The sequence below is a fragment of the Cydia amplana genome, chromosome 12 (assembly GCF_948474715.1).
Source record: "Cydia amplana chromosome 12, ilCydAmpl1.1, whole genome shotgun sequence".
Lineage (NCBI taxonomy): Eukaryota > Metazoa > Arthropoda > Insecta > Lepidoptera > Tortricidae > Cydia > Cydia amplana.
Window position 1 is genome coordinate 16,975,448 of NC_086080.1, and position 15,532 is coordinate 16,990,979.

Here is a 15,532-nt window from a genome sequence, read left to right on the forward strand (position 1 = left end):
CCTGGAAGTGGGTTAGGTTTTTGATCTATATGTCAGTCAGTCACAAAAATGCCGGTTTTTAAAGGTTAATTTATCAATAACTGTTTGAGCTATGTTTATGAAATAGTGTATTTTGAACAAGCTAAGGGACTTGAATACATGTGCCAAATTTCATGTGTGTAGGTTAAGTAGGTTTCAAGTTGTGAAGGGGTCAAAAGTAGCTCGAAATGGTTCGTGTAATATTACACCCGGTTGCTGCGTCGCCAGTTCCTTTTTCTTTGAACTTGGCTGGACACGCTACCGCGTGTCTAGATTTGACCCACTTCTCGGGTGTTCAATGAAGTTGAAAATTTACATAAGTACATAATATGTAATATGGGTGACAATACAATATTTTTATGGTTACCATCGAGCTGATCTGATGGTGATGATACAGTGGTCTTTTAAGTCTTTTTAACTTTGTGATAAAACAACGCAACTTAATTATATTTGAAAATATATAAAGAAAAATACAGTCAGAAATTAGAAATTTTGTTATCTAACCTCTCTATCACTCTTGCATATTCGAGCGATAAAGAGGCAAATAGCTGAGTTTCGATTTTCGCACTTCCCGATAGGCCCCTTTGTAAACAAACCGCCTTGATGTGTCTATGTCAAATTTTTAATTGTCTGTGAAAACTTGTTAAAAAAAAGTTTAAAACAAAGGCGTAGGCAAAGAGTAGTATAATATGTATATAGCTGGTCAACCAAATCTTGTCAGTAAAAAAAGGCACGAAATTCAAATCTTCCATGGGACGATATCCCTTCGCGCCTACATTTTTCAAAATTGCCGCCTTTTTCTACTGTCAAGATCTGGTTGACCAAGTATACCTATATAGCGCTGGCGGTACACCGAGAAATTCAGTAAAATGCTGCAAATGATGTTAAAGGTATGAAAATCGGTACGATTGATCTGTAGAACATTTGAAACAATTTGACCCGAAGCACCAACAAATAAAAAAAAACGAGAGGAGTTATGACGTCATCTTTTTTTGTAAGGAATAAAAAAATATTGTTTAAAAACCTATCGTGTTTGGTATTAAACGAAAGGGCTTTCTGAGCCGATTCCAAACATATATCACATCATTACATTTCAGTATTTTTTTTAAATTATAATATAAATAATTTTCAAAACATACCAATTAAGTTTGGGTTTCTCCAGATACAATACGGTAAATTTTTTTTTGTAAAATATACCTCTAATCTTATACCTAATATCCTCATATCTAACCCTAATAAAGCAATTTTGAAATTATATACATTTAGGTTTTTTTTTATTTTTCAATTTTACATAGTGTGATCTATGAATCTCTCAATTAAATATTTAAAAAGAAAGCATAAAATTAATATATAACGGTTTTTTTCAGAAAGTCGCTTATATCTCGGAATCTATAAGTCGTAGTAAAAATTGTCTATGTAATAATTAAGAAAGAATTAACCGAAAAAACTCACCTTTAACGTCCCCCCTTTCCCGAGTTCTCCACCCCCCACTCATCAGAACTTTTTCTTAAAGCTTAGATATTACCAAAGGAACATGTAATAGTATTTTATGCAACTGTTGTTTAAGAGAGGTCAAAAAAGGCGAGTGGCGTGAGTAACAATAACAACAAACAACAACCGAAAATTGTTAATAAAGACGCCACTAGTATTTTTTGACTCAGTTAAACAACGTTGCATACAATACTTTTTCTACGACCAAGCACTTACTTTGAAATGCAATGAAATAATAATAAAAATGGATGATGATGATTGTTTCATGTCCTAATGTGATAGGTTGTTCAGTGCGTGGGATTCTTAAGGGGAACGAAAATTTTATTATTTTTGCGCTACGACGCACGGTTTAGGAGATACAGCCCTATAAATATTTTTCTTCCTCTTTTTCTTTTTTTGTGTTTTTTAAATCTTACTTAGGGGTTTCTTAAAGGGGAACGAAAATTTGATTATTTTTGTGCTACGACGCACGGTTTAGGAGATACAGCCCTATAAAGATGAAAATAATCGTACCATTAACCAAAACATGTATATGGTTTACTCATCTGTCAGAAATGACAATTAAAATTAGATTGGAAACAATGTATTCCATACAATATTTTTTAAGTGGTGATTACACGAAGTATCGTAAAAGTGCCAAAAAGATACTGCGTGTATGCACAAATATTTTTTTGGGGAATAGACTAAAGACTTGTGTTGATAACTATAAGTTAGGAGTTTAAAGGTGTGTGCACGACCCTTTAAATGACAAATAAAAGTACGGGAGTAGAAAAAGCAAGTTTCAATACTCTTATTTTACCCGAATGACATTATTACTCGTATTGAGTAATTCGGCAGGGCTATTATTACACTTTGTAAAATTGAAAAATTAAAAAAAACCTAAATGTAAATAATTTCAAAATTGCTTTATTAGGGTTAGATATGAGGATATTAGGGATAATTTGAGGTATATTTTACAAAAAAAAATTATGGTATTGTATCTGGAGAAGCCCAAACTTGGTATGTTTTGAAAACTATTTTTATTATAATTTAAACAAAATGACTGAAATGTAACTATGTGATATATTTTTAGCATTGGCTTAGAAAGCCCTTTCGTTTAATACCATACACGATAGGTTTCTAAACATTTTTTTTTATTTCATACAAAAAAACATGACGTCATAACTCCTCTCGTTTTTTTTTATTTGTTGGCGCTTCGGGTCAAATTGTTTCAAATGTCCTAAAGATCAATCGTACCGATTTTCAGACCTTTAACCCCATTTGCAGCATTTTACTGATTTTCGCGGTGTACCGCCAGCGCTAGAAGTGGGCAGCAAAGAGTAGTATAATATATAGAACAGTCGGCAGTCAACGTTTGTTCCTAATAAATATAACATTGATGAATCAAGGCGGTTTGTTTAAAGAGGGCCTGCCGCGATACCAATTTCGTTATCTGCCACCATTAAATTTCGCTCGTATATGCAAGAGTGATAGAGAGGCAGATAACGAAATTTCCCCCCACCCCCCTTTGGATGGTTCTTGTTTGAGTTATAATGTCACTGTATAGAGGACTCAACCTTTCCATTTTTAAAGTGTTTTTATATCGACATGACACTGGCTACTGTAGTAAATGCCAAAAAAGAAAAAAAAACGCTGTCATAGTAATCGTCAATCGAAATAAACAACGTACAAATATCCAAGAAAAATTTGCAAAATAGTATATGATAAATATGTAAAACATCATTAATTATCGAATTAAGATTACATACAACTTTGTGTAAAAAAAATTGAGGCAATTATACAGCCCGATTATACGGGTTACATCTTGAAAAAGATGATTATCTTGGAAAGAAGAGTAAATATACATAATGGTGAACAAAGGTATAGTAAAATAGGTAGGGACATAATTCAGGGTTTGCTTGTCTGGTCCACGCATGCTGTACCTATCACGACCACGGCACGGCCGTCTCCTGCTAACTTTTCGCTATAATAGTAAAATCATAGGTCTAATACCTATGATTTTAATATTATAGCGAACAATATTTCATGTTCATGATCTCGAATTTAAGACTTTAGCTTAGATTTATGGCGTGCGGCCTAGTGCGCGTTGCCTCTATGAGGAGCTGTCAAAGCGCTTTATATCTGTATGCTTTTGATGATGCGGATCAGCATTCTTATCCAGCGGGGCAAGCGGGCAGCCTGCAGAAGGGCACCCTACCGCACTTGGTAGGTCACTACACTCACTACCAGGATTTAGGGCTAATAATTTATTTATAAGTTTTTAATACCTTTAAACGAGCAATTCTTGTATATTTATTTATTTATTTATATGTATATATATTTCGGGGATCTCGGGAACGGCTCTAAACGGATTTAGATGAAATTTGCTATATGGAGGTTTACGGGGGCGCAAAATCGATCTAGCTAGGTTTTATCTCTGGGAAAACGCGCATTTTTGGGTTATTATATGTTTCCCGAGCAAAACTCGGTCTCCCAGACATTAAGTTTTTAATTTAAGTGTTTTTATCATGTTTCATATTTAAACTTACAGATGTGAATCACCAGCAGAGTTTTTGGAGAGGTGTGGTTTTCTTATTTCCTGTTACCAACCTGAAACACCATACCTACTTAAATATCAGAAAATAATAAAGTGAAGAAAATTAAATAAAGTTGAATGCTTAAAAACTTTAATGTTTTATTAAAATTAAACGAAAAAAAATGTGTAAACTGAAATAGATCTAATTTTTTTATTTGTAGTTGAATAACATATATGTATTTAATCTCCTTTAATTAAAAATCATCTCTGAGTAGATACATATTAAACAATAGGTACTTTTAGGTCTTGGTAGTAATGTTAGGGCCTAGGATTGACGCCAGGATGATGATGAGTAATGTTAGGTCTTATGACCTACTGTATTTGACTATATTACTTACCAAGACCGGAGCCTGACCTGTCAGTCACCAACTATGTTGATGCTCTTTGTAGGTAGCATCAAAATAGTTGGTGACTGACAAAGTTACCAAGTTACTAAGGTAGTAGGTACCTATATAGTAGGTAGCAGTAGCGCAATATTTAGTCAAAATATTTTGACTAATTTAGATTATTTTTATGCCAAAAAAGTAATACAAGCTATTCATGTTCCACTTAGTAATAAAATACGGACTTTTCTGAATATGTGGTTTACGAAATGTGTTAAGGTACAACTTGTGGTTTATTAACGTGGTTTAGAAATAGGCAGCTTGAGTTGAGAGAGGTGATGAGTAAATTGTTTCATTTTTTTACAATTTTGAGCGTTTATAGGAGAATGTGTGGAGCAAGCATTATTTGACGTGTAGGTGTGGGTTCAACAAAAAGATCGCTTGTCAATAAGGCATTCTTGCTGTTAAAATTCAATTATTAATAGCCTTTATCGACCATCAGCAATGTAGTCCCTTTTTGATTGATGGAAATTGTCACGTAAGTTCCACTACTCGCCGCCGCATTGCCTACAGCGCATTCGTTAGTCTATCGCTCACAAGATGTCATTAATTCATGTAAACTTACGTACTGAAAAAAAAAAAGTTTTACTCTTTGCTATAAATTACCCTTTCGCACGTCAAAAACTCCAAGATGGAGCCGAAGGTCATAGAGAAAAAAGTCTACATTTGGAATCATTACTTGTCAAAATTTGACATTAGCAATCCACAGTTAGGTGACAACCAAACCAAACCATTATAAACCTTAAAGTAATAATAAAACAAAGTTGTTTTTTCTTAAATTATTGTTTGTACCAAATGAACTTCAGCACTTGATGAACTTCAAATGAACTTCAACAGTTGAATTTCAAATGACGCGAAATCTGACAGTTGTACATGTCGAATAGGGGCCCAGGTAACAACAGGAGGTCTTATCGCTAAAAAGCGATCACTTCCAGACAACCTTAGGTTCAAGTACGAGTATGAGGATGTATCCCTATAATCGTCTCTTAGTACCCATCGTTCAATAGAGATCTAGAATGATGGTGACTCTTAAATAAAATTGATTTGTGCAAGAGGGAAGCCATCACGTATATGGACATTTAATGAGTGCGCAAGAGGCTAACTCAAAATAGAAACACGTGAGTCCCGTGACCACTTTACACCTGAGCTTTATAGCGGTCACTAGCGACCGCTTGAATGTACGAAAATATAAGGTTAGCGGAAGAAACTACGAAAAGCTGATTCAGGAGGTACGGTGGGTGGTTAGTCCTCATCGATGGGTGGTTCTCAGAAAGTGGCGTTCTCAGAAAGTGACGTATACCTACTTAGAATGTGACGACCTCAGAAAGTGACGAACTCAGAATGTGACGTACCCAGAAAGTGACGTCTTCAGAACGTGACCTAAATCGAAAGTGACCTCCTAAGAAAGTGACATACTTCGCATCAAACTATTTGGAATATACTGTTTCAAACTCAAATCATTTACGCAGTCACATATTATTCCTGAATTCAATAGGTACTTCCAATGACAATTGACATCTTTCCAAATTTGGGCGCACTTTTGATTTTTGATAGGCAAGCTTGTATATTGTAGATCTACATGTGATAATATTCGTAGCCAAGGGCTCATTTAGACGGTACGAGAACTCGCATGCGAGTTTCATTACATTGCGGGTTTTGATCGGTCGGTTGAATTGGACGTAGCCAACAGTCCGCAATGTAACTAAAATCGCATGCGTGTTCGCGCGCCGTCTAACGGCTTGGCCACGACATTGAGCGACTTGCGACGGCGACAACGACAACCTTAAGTGGGAACGAAAGTTCCGAAAAGTCCTCCATGTTCGGGGTCTAAATAAAGATGACAGCCTAAAGTTCCACAGTAAAGATAAGAAACTATTTAGAATCAGGTTAAGGTAGGGAGAGGTACCAAATACCAGACTTAGAGACCAATTTAAACTAACACTGATATCAGAATGATATCTAAATGATATCAATTAGCTATCATGCGTCTCGCCCGCGCCAATACGTGTAGATTCTGAACGGAAAGAGAAGAGTCGTAGAATGTATGGCGCCCAATACATTCCACGACTCTTCTCTTTCCGAACAGGCTCTACAGACAAATTAACGAAAGCACAAAATCTGAGTGACATCATTAACATGTCATTCTGATATCAATGTACATTTGAATTGACATTAAGACCCCGTATGAGAAACTATTTAAAATCAGAAGGTTGGGTAACAAATTTAGCCCTATCTCCGATCTGAATAGTAAACGTTATTACAAACAAACATGCCGTGACAACCGCCTATACAATTGTCATCGCAAATCACTGGGTACCGGCAAAAAACCGCATTGTTTCTACTAATAAAAACTTCTAATAAACATGCAACTAAGCTACGGGCTTCCGGGCAAATAAAACATAAAAATATATCCTATTTTCATAGGGCGGGGGTGGCTAGCCCCCCGAGGGTGGGTGCTTGCGCAAAAACCCAAAAACATCGAAATGAAAATGAGTGTAGCAGGGGGGTGCTCCGCTGTGTTGGTAATTCATTTTTAACATTAAGCCTGTGTGGGTTTTAAAGTACAGTCGGGACAATATGTGTTAATGCCTAATGGGATGCTGACTGCTGACTGTATCTGCACTTATGATGTTTAAAGTTATTTCGTTTTATAGTTAACGTACATAAGATCTAATTAGTTGTAATTAATTAATGTTAATTAGTTATTATGTATAATTTATATGTAAAAGATAGTCTGGAATCAGATGTAGGATCAATTAGTTTATATAAATAGTTTGAACATGTCATATTTTGAAGTAATTATATAAGTACATAGGTATACTTTAACTTCGGTTTACTTTTCATGTTATTATTTAACAATATTTGTTGGAATAGTTATTCCAGTCCACTCATAATGTCCAAGACGTTTTTTAATAAATGCGTTGTTAAGTTATAATTGTTATAAATAATTAGTTAATATACCGAAATATTTAAACAGATGACGAAGTAAAGGTTGCCAAATATTGTATATTATTTTAGTCAGTTACTTTAGTTTGAAGTCTTAATTAGCAAACTAATATGCTTCCTAATTATTTAGTGCCAAGTGCCGCCGAGTGTACCCCGCGAGTTCGCACACCCCCCACACACACCTACACGCACTAGCGAGAACATAAAACGCAATTTTGTATTAGATTTAATTTGACTCGCACACTTGCGCGTCGCTGTGTGCGTGAGGAAGTACCGCTTTCTACGCACAAATTGATTACGATCGTCGCCGAAAAGAGGAATTTGCATACACGTGGAACCTTTTTCTCTTTCTCTAAAAAAAATCAATCCATTTCCCGCGCTCATCGCTCGTGTTTTGTTTCTTAATTTGTCAGCACGCGTCTTGGAAGTTTAAGTTTGTCTATGGTCATGCGTGATAGTGTAGGGCTACATACTAGCATGCAGGTGGGTGCATGCCAGTGCGGCCGGGTCCGCCCGTCGCGGCGCCGCGTCGTCGAGTGAGAGCGCGATTTAAAAACTATACGAACCCGCGCAGCGAGCGCCAGCCCGTAATACCACCCCCCGCGTAATGATTTTTTGGCGATGAATTTATATTCGCGCGCGAGCGGTGCCACTTTTTCGACCCCCTAAAACCCCCTCCCCCCGCTCATTAACGCAACCCAGATATGCAATTCTGATCTTTGACGAGGAGGCTGTAGTGTCGGCGGGCGCCTCGTCGGGAGAGGTGCCCCGTTTTGTTTTTTCCCGCCCGGCTTCATTATTGATGGCATCGGGACGGTAATGCGGAAGCATGTGTGAACGTTTCATTACAAAAGGTGGACGCCGCTCGTGTTAATATTGCAGACCGGCCGGACCCGACCGGACGGGTGGACGCCTCCGCAAAAAAAACTTTATAAATAAAAAAGAATAATTGGCGCAATTAGTTGTCCGGTGCGAAGATTCGATTTTAGAGAATTTGAAATTTTAAGTTTGGAACGCGTGGCGCGCAACTATCGCGTGGCTAAAGTTTCCGAAGTTCGGTAAACTTCTCACGTGCGTGTGTGCACGGCGGACAGTTGACGGAGTTCGCTCGGACTGAATTTTCGCGTCGCGCTTTTCCGATTATTTTTATTGGCGGGCTTTCGGCGGACATTGACTTGTGACTTTGTTGGAGTTTTTGTTGATTGTTTTTTGTTGTTATCATTTTTGGGAGTGAGCGACTACTGCAACGGTAAGTTACACACTCTACAATAGAAATGACACAATCAAAACAGCTTCTATTTTTGTTAAACATTGAAATTCTCTCAGAATTTTGACAGAACCGGAAGTATATTTTTCTATTCACAGAAATCTTTAATCCTTTACAAGTCATAGATTTGAATATTCAACAAGTTTGCGACTTAATCTTTTTTTTTTAATTTCTCTCGCGAACAATTAGCATGACCCTTCGTAAAGTTAGCTATTATTATGATAATCTATGGTACTGGCCGCTAGGGACAGCGCGGCTGCAAGTGTTCCGAGACCTCCACATTAGATGCTTCTGCATAAATAATTTAAAAGTAATAAATTAAAAAGTTGCATCGGACCGTTGAGTCGTCAAATTCAAATTAAGAGTTTAGACGATTATCACCCGATTATTTTATAGTTTGTTGATTATATTCTGATAATAATATTAATAAGCCGATAAAATAATTTTCTTTAAATATCTTGCAGAATAAATATAATGCACTTTGGTAGGAAGATATTACACGATAGATTAGATACTAATGTTTTCAATTGAAGCATTTTTTTGTAAATTTGTTACTGCTTAAAATAATAGTATTTAGATACCTACCTACTTATTTATATAATCACGAAATTCCTTGAATAATTACGTTAATATTGAATTGAGTTTGTTAATAAAAACCATAAAACCAAATTTCGTCTATCAAACTCAGTTACACAAAATGTATTCACGATTTATAACTAAAAATATAATTATATAAAAGCTGGTCAAGCAAATCCTGTCAGTAAAAAAAGGCGCGAAATTCAAATTTTCTATGGGGCGATATCCCTTCGCGCCTACATTTTTTTAAATTTGCCACCTTTTTCTACTGACAAGATCTGCTTGACCATCTTTATATATATATCATTCACCTTAATATTCATATGTTAATTACACCTTTACAAAAAAAAAACAAAAACATTGTCTAGGTATATCAATTAAAAACTAAACGACCGACACATGCGTATTTTTCCCCGCACAACCACATTCGCGCGTTTCGCGCGCAGACGGCGAGCACAATCCTGCAGACTCAAGCTTGCAGCGCGCTGCCCGTTGCAGCCCCGTTGTCGCCTTAGCCTAAATTCCTTTTTTGAAGTTTGTGTCTATTCTTCGGCCGTTTTGTTTGCTGTTGGGAGCCAGTTTGAGACTAGTTTTGATTTTAGAATGGTTTGTAGTGATGGTACTTAAATGTTGCTTTTGTATAATAGTTTAAATAGGTATCTATAGCTGGTCAACCAAATCTTGTCAGTAAAAAAAGGCGCGAAATTCAAATTTTCTGTGGGACGATATCCTTTCGCGCCTACATTTTTCAAATTTGCCGCCTTTTTCTACTGTCAAGATCTGTTTGACCAAGTATACTTAATAAGTTATGTGTATTTGGGTGTAGGTGTGTATTTTCAAATATTATTAGCATAAGTTTTACTCAGTATTTTTACCATAAAAAGTTATAAGAGGTCTGTAAGGTAAATATTTCTAAGCCTTTTTTTAGGTAATTGTCGTAAAAAGGTTTGATGAGCATGAATTAGTCTCAGTTTCCTGTAAAATAGTTGTAGTCCAGTTTAGTGCCGCCGCTAAGCGCGCTTCCTGGGGAATTAGCAAGTTGCCGAATCGCATCCAGACGCGCATCGATTCAGCATCCGTCCCAGACTAGAAAAAAGTAAAAAACGGTGACAGACTCATTCCGCCGCCGTCTCCTTTCTAATCGCGCCCCCACACGCACGCGCGAGTTTTTAATTGCACCCCCACCCTCACCCCGGAAAAAAGGGCCCGAGCACACGATGGATTAGCATACAGCCTCGCAGAGAAACGGTGAGCGCACCCCTTCAGTTTTTGCCGCCATATTTTTTCGCGGTATTTCGGCGGGGGGCTGCGTAAGCGCCGACACGTTAGTCGGCAGCGGCCGGCACTATGTGCAACACCTGCACGCGCGCCGTCAAACGTAGTAACACCAGTGGTCAGTGCGTGAGTGGATTGTTTTTTTAAAAAGGTGAGTCTCTAGGCTAAGTTTATCGGCCTAGCCAAATTCGCGATAGCTGGGAGCAAGGTCGACTGATAAAAATTATTTGCACAAAAATGGATAACCTCATTTCGGGACAACGCCGCGTTGTGCTAGAACAGTGACTATTTTTTTAATCGCTACTTTTATCAGTTGAATGCGATTAGAGCTATGAAACTGCCTATTGCAAAAAAATCTATCTCTTTCTAGAGCACCAATTAAGAGCGTAACAGACTAACAGTTCATAAGTCGAGTCGCGAGTATACTCAGTGTCTATGTGAATCTCAACGAGTAATAACATGTATAAAATATTAAAGTAATGTATTGGATTTAAGTTTTGTTTCTAAACTTTATCGGTGAAAAAAGACAATATTGAGTTGTCATTCGCGAGTGTACGGTGAACTGAAAAATGTGGCTGAAAACATTGCGTTCGGTGTTAAAAAATAGACGGTGTAGTTTATAGGCACTCGACAAAAAAAGGTAAACACAACTCTATCAGTCTATGCCACTTTCATTTTCAGGCAGCCTAAAAAAAGTTGTCAAAAATATTTTTCAGTTCGTGATTCTATTTCGTGGGAGTTAAACGGAGAGTTTGGCCGGTTAGGTGTTTTAGTTTTTCTGGAAATTAGTTTAAATGGAAATTTACGTTTGAAATTCGAATGTTGAAGAAACCGTTACACACGCGTGACAAGTTTCAAATTTTATAGTTAAATGTCACACTATAGTGCTATAGTAGTTTATGCAACAGTGATATAATAAGGGTTCTTAAAATTCAAGGGTCGAAGTTACAAAACGAGACGTAGTCGAGTTTTGTAAAAAAAGACCCGAGAATTTTAAGAACCAATTATGAGCTGTTGCATACATTACTTTTTCTATGACAGCTGCAGCAAAAAAAAAAAAAAAAAAAAGTTATTAAAAAAAAAGAGTTATTATTAAAAAAAAAGAGTTATTATTAAAAAAAAAGAGTTTTTATTTAAAAAAATTTGAGTTATTATTTAAAAAAAAAAAGATATTATTTCAAAAAAATTGAGTTATTATTAAAAAAAAAAAAGAGTTATTATTGTAAATGAAAACATACCTCTTTCAATCAAGATGATCGGAACTTGTATCTTTAAAAAAAATAAAGCAGTTGTATTATACTCATAAGATGACTGCTAGCAGTCATCTTATGAGCCTATAGACAAATCATTCAAATGACATTGCTTTAGATATCACTGTCAGTCATTTAATTGACACATTTAAGTGCTGGAGTAGAAAAATTTAATATTACACTGATTATTATTAATTACCTACTTTAAAATATTGTAACTAGAACGTAACATATCACTAAACATACAATTAATATACCTAGGACGTTGTACCAAAATAGTTAGGAGGTAAATCAGACAAATTACGTAATACCTAGTTAATAACTTTATTACTAGTAACAGCCTTAACCTTTCCGTAATTTTAAATACTCCTTACATTTTATATTATGTTAATCAAAATAGGCCAAACACTTACTTAATTCAATATAGAAGTTATTAACCCGGCAGGTTTATTAAATATAGCTGCAAAAAGTTCAGTGAACTTAATTTACTGTAAAATAATAAAAAAATAAGAAATTGTATAGCGTTTTTGCCTTTAAAAATGATATTTTCAAATACAGATTATATAACAGATTTGCGTACTGAAATTTCAACTGTCATCCTAATTTAATTCAATATCACATCGAGCGTAGAGTATTTTTTTAAGATTTTTTAAGTTATATTTTTTGTTAAACTTTAAGTAGGTGGCCATTATCACTAAACTGTGTAGGTAATAATGGCCGGTTAGCAATCGTCACAAAACTGACGGTCAATGTCAAATCATACATTTTGTCAGGAATATGACGGTTAGGCGTTACTGAAACACGACTTAAGTCGCGCTTTAAAGTACAAGTTTAAATTAAAATGCCCAGGTACAAAAACTACGCACATGTCATCATCTTTTAAACAAATGTTAGTTACTGTTTATATAAAAAATCGTAGAAAGCGTTTCAAATAATAAGTTAATATTAAAATAAGGTTTCCGCGTATTTACATAAGTAGAATTCCATAGTGTCTAAGAAATACCTAATGTAGCCTATTCTAAGAAGTTATACCAACATACATTTTATCACAAGGCGAAGAGTTCACGGAGTTCAACGTTGTAAAAATTACAAGAATGATACAAATAGGTATAATTGAGAATTCACTAGTAAGTAATATAGTCTAATACACGTACTGGCTAGCAACTGCCGTATTCGAACTTCAAGATATTCACAAGAGATGACACGTACTAGATCCATTCTAGATACGTTATAGTTTAGATTTCAACTAGTTCTCTTTTGCAGCGCAATTCGGGCAATCAATGTCACTTTTACGTTAGATCGAGTTAGATATCTATTAGATGTGAATTGGGTCTCTAAGGCTCACTTGCACCATTCCACTGACCTGGGGTTAACCGGTTAAACCTGGAGTTACCATGGTTACCGGTACAATTTGACACTGGGTTAACGGTTTAACCGCTTAACCCCGGGTTATTGGGATGGTACAAGTGGGCCTTAGTCATATCTTGTGGAAATCGTTCAAGAGTATCTCCAGAATCGCGCAAATGTCAAATTTGACAGGTTAGATCTTGAACATATCGTTATCGTATCTTAGTGATGTCTAAAAGATATCTAATAGATGTCTATTTTAAAATCAGAATCGGGCCCCAAGTCTTTTACTTACGAAAGGTAAGTACTTAGTACTTATTATCACAACAGAAACAAGCGTTATTATTTTAACTACGTGACCTACATTTCGGTTTCGGTTTAAAGAGCTTTAAAGACATTTTGCGCAATTCTTTCCTAAAAAAACTTGTTATCTTGAACAAATTGAATCTACACTGATTCAAAGTTTCACGATTTTTACACATTATTAAATTACAAAACGGGACTTAATCGCGTATAATTAAGTTTGAAGAGGAGAGGGTCTTTTCTGAGACCATGGGGACAACGCCGTCCACGAAACGTCAGAGGTAAATCTTAAAACTTATTATACGCGATTAAGTCCCATTTGAACAGTCTGTCTGGTCTTGGTGGCTGTCCGTCGTGAACTGATCTTATTTTGTCCTGTCGTTATCATGTCTAATATGAATTTAAATGTCCGTAGTTCTAAATATGTATGTCAGTCAGCCAGTCAGTCAGTTGGTCTATGTCAGGTCGCCACGGAGGTTGGAAGCCACGACACCATTTTATAATTAGTAAATAGAACCTACGGCTAAAAACCTAATGATCTTTGTCATCATTACACTTCACCTAGTGGTTCTTATTGAAAGCAAATGGACAAGTTATTAAAAGAACATCCTAATTACTATTTGTAGCAGGTAGCTCCTATATTAAATTCGATTTTGCCTTATATTCTTAGTTACCTCGATTTTTCCTGAACTCAGGTCATATGAATGAAAAAGGGATCAACTGTAAAGTATACAATTAAACAAAAAAAGGGATTAATATTAGTACAAAAATTGGGAAACATAAAAAAACGCTCATAAACGAATATTCTGATAAATGTAGAACCTCCCTCTTGAAGACGGTTAAACATCTTCCGCAAACGAAAATATTATAAGATCCGTAGCAAATGTTTTATATTTCCGTAATCTACTTAAATCTAAACCTAGCTCCGGTTTCCCGCGAAGTATAAGTAACTCAAGAAAATATTATTGGTTCGGCTACGAGACTTTCAGCTATGGAAATTAGACTGAAAAATTGTAAAAAAAATCATTGTCATTGTTTATTTGACGTAAGTAAATGTTTGAGATTACGATGTTGATTTGATATTTTTCCTATCTTACAAAGTTTTGTTACTAATTTATCTAAAATACAAGAGCAGTAGGTATCTACACCTACATATGTATACACAGAAAATAAAAAAGATATGTATAAGGTGCAGGGGGCAATTTAGACTGCGGGGTAATTTAAATTAATAGAAATATCTTCCATGTTTTATTACATTATTAACTAGAGTGCCAATAGTGCCATATATGTCCAGATAGCGAAAAAGATGTGTTGTGTGTGACTCTACTTAATAATGTAAAATATGGAAGATATTTCGATTAGTTTAAATTATCCCGCAGTCTAAATTGGCGCCCTGCACCTTATAATGTGTAAACCTTCAATTGTTTGCACATAAGAAACTTCAAAGCGCAAATCACATACCGCGGTATTTGGAAAACAAGATCCGTTCTAGAGAAGAGAACGATACGATATGTACTAAATACCTGGTAGTTTAGATTGCAACTAAATATCTTTTGCAGCTCAGTTCGGGCAACCAATGTCACTTTTACGTTAAATTATCGTAGAAAGATCGTCTAGAAATCGTTTTGAGATCTAAAAATACATAACGAGACGTTTTAGACATTGTGGAAATCGTTCAAGAGTATCTCCAGAATCGCAGAAATGTCAAATTTGACAGGCTAGGGCCCGATTCGGATTTTGAAATAGACATCTATAAGATATCTTTTAGTCATCACCAAGATACGATAACGATATATTTAAGATGTAACCTGTCAAATTTGACATTTGCGCGATTCTGGAGATACTCTTGAACGATTTCCACAAGATATGGCTTAGAGATCTAATTCACATCTATTAGATATCTAACTCTATCTAACGTAAAAGTGACATTGGTTGCCCGAATTGCGCTGCAAAAGAGAACTAGTTGAAATCTAAACTATAACGTATCTAGAATAGATCTAGTACGTGTCGTCTCTTGTGAATATCTTGAAGTTCGAATACGGCAGTAGATCTTAAAAATATCGTTGTCGTATCTTGGTGATGTCTAATAGATATCTAGTTC

The 15,532-nt window shown here is 35.7% G+C and overlaps 1 protein-coding gene across 4 annotated transcripts in view; it reads left to right on the forward strand.

Annotated features, from left to right (window-relative positions):
* Positions 1 to 7,526: 7,526 nt before the first annotated feature.
* LOC134653150 (broad-complex core protein isoforms 1/2/3/4/5) overlaps positions 7,527 to 15,532 on the forward strand; it is a 54,510-nt gene continuing 46,504 nt past the window's right edge. For all 4 annotated transcript variants that reach the window (XR_010097237.1, XM_063508484.1, XM_063508481.1 and 1 more), the window contains exon 1: positions 7,527 to 8,662. The gene's annotated coding sequence lies outside the window, so the exon portion shown is untranslated. The remainder of the gene's footprint in view (positions 8,663 to 15,532) is intronic.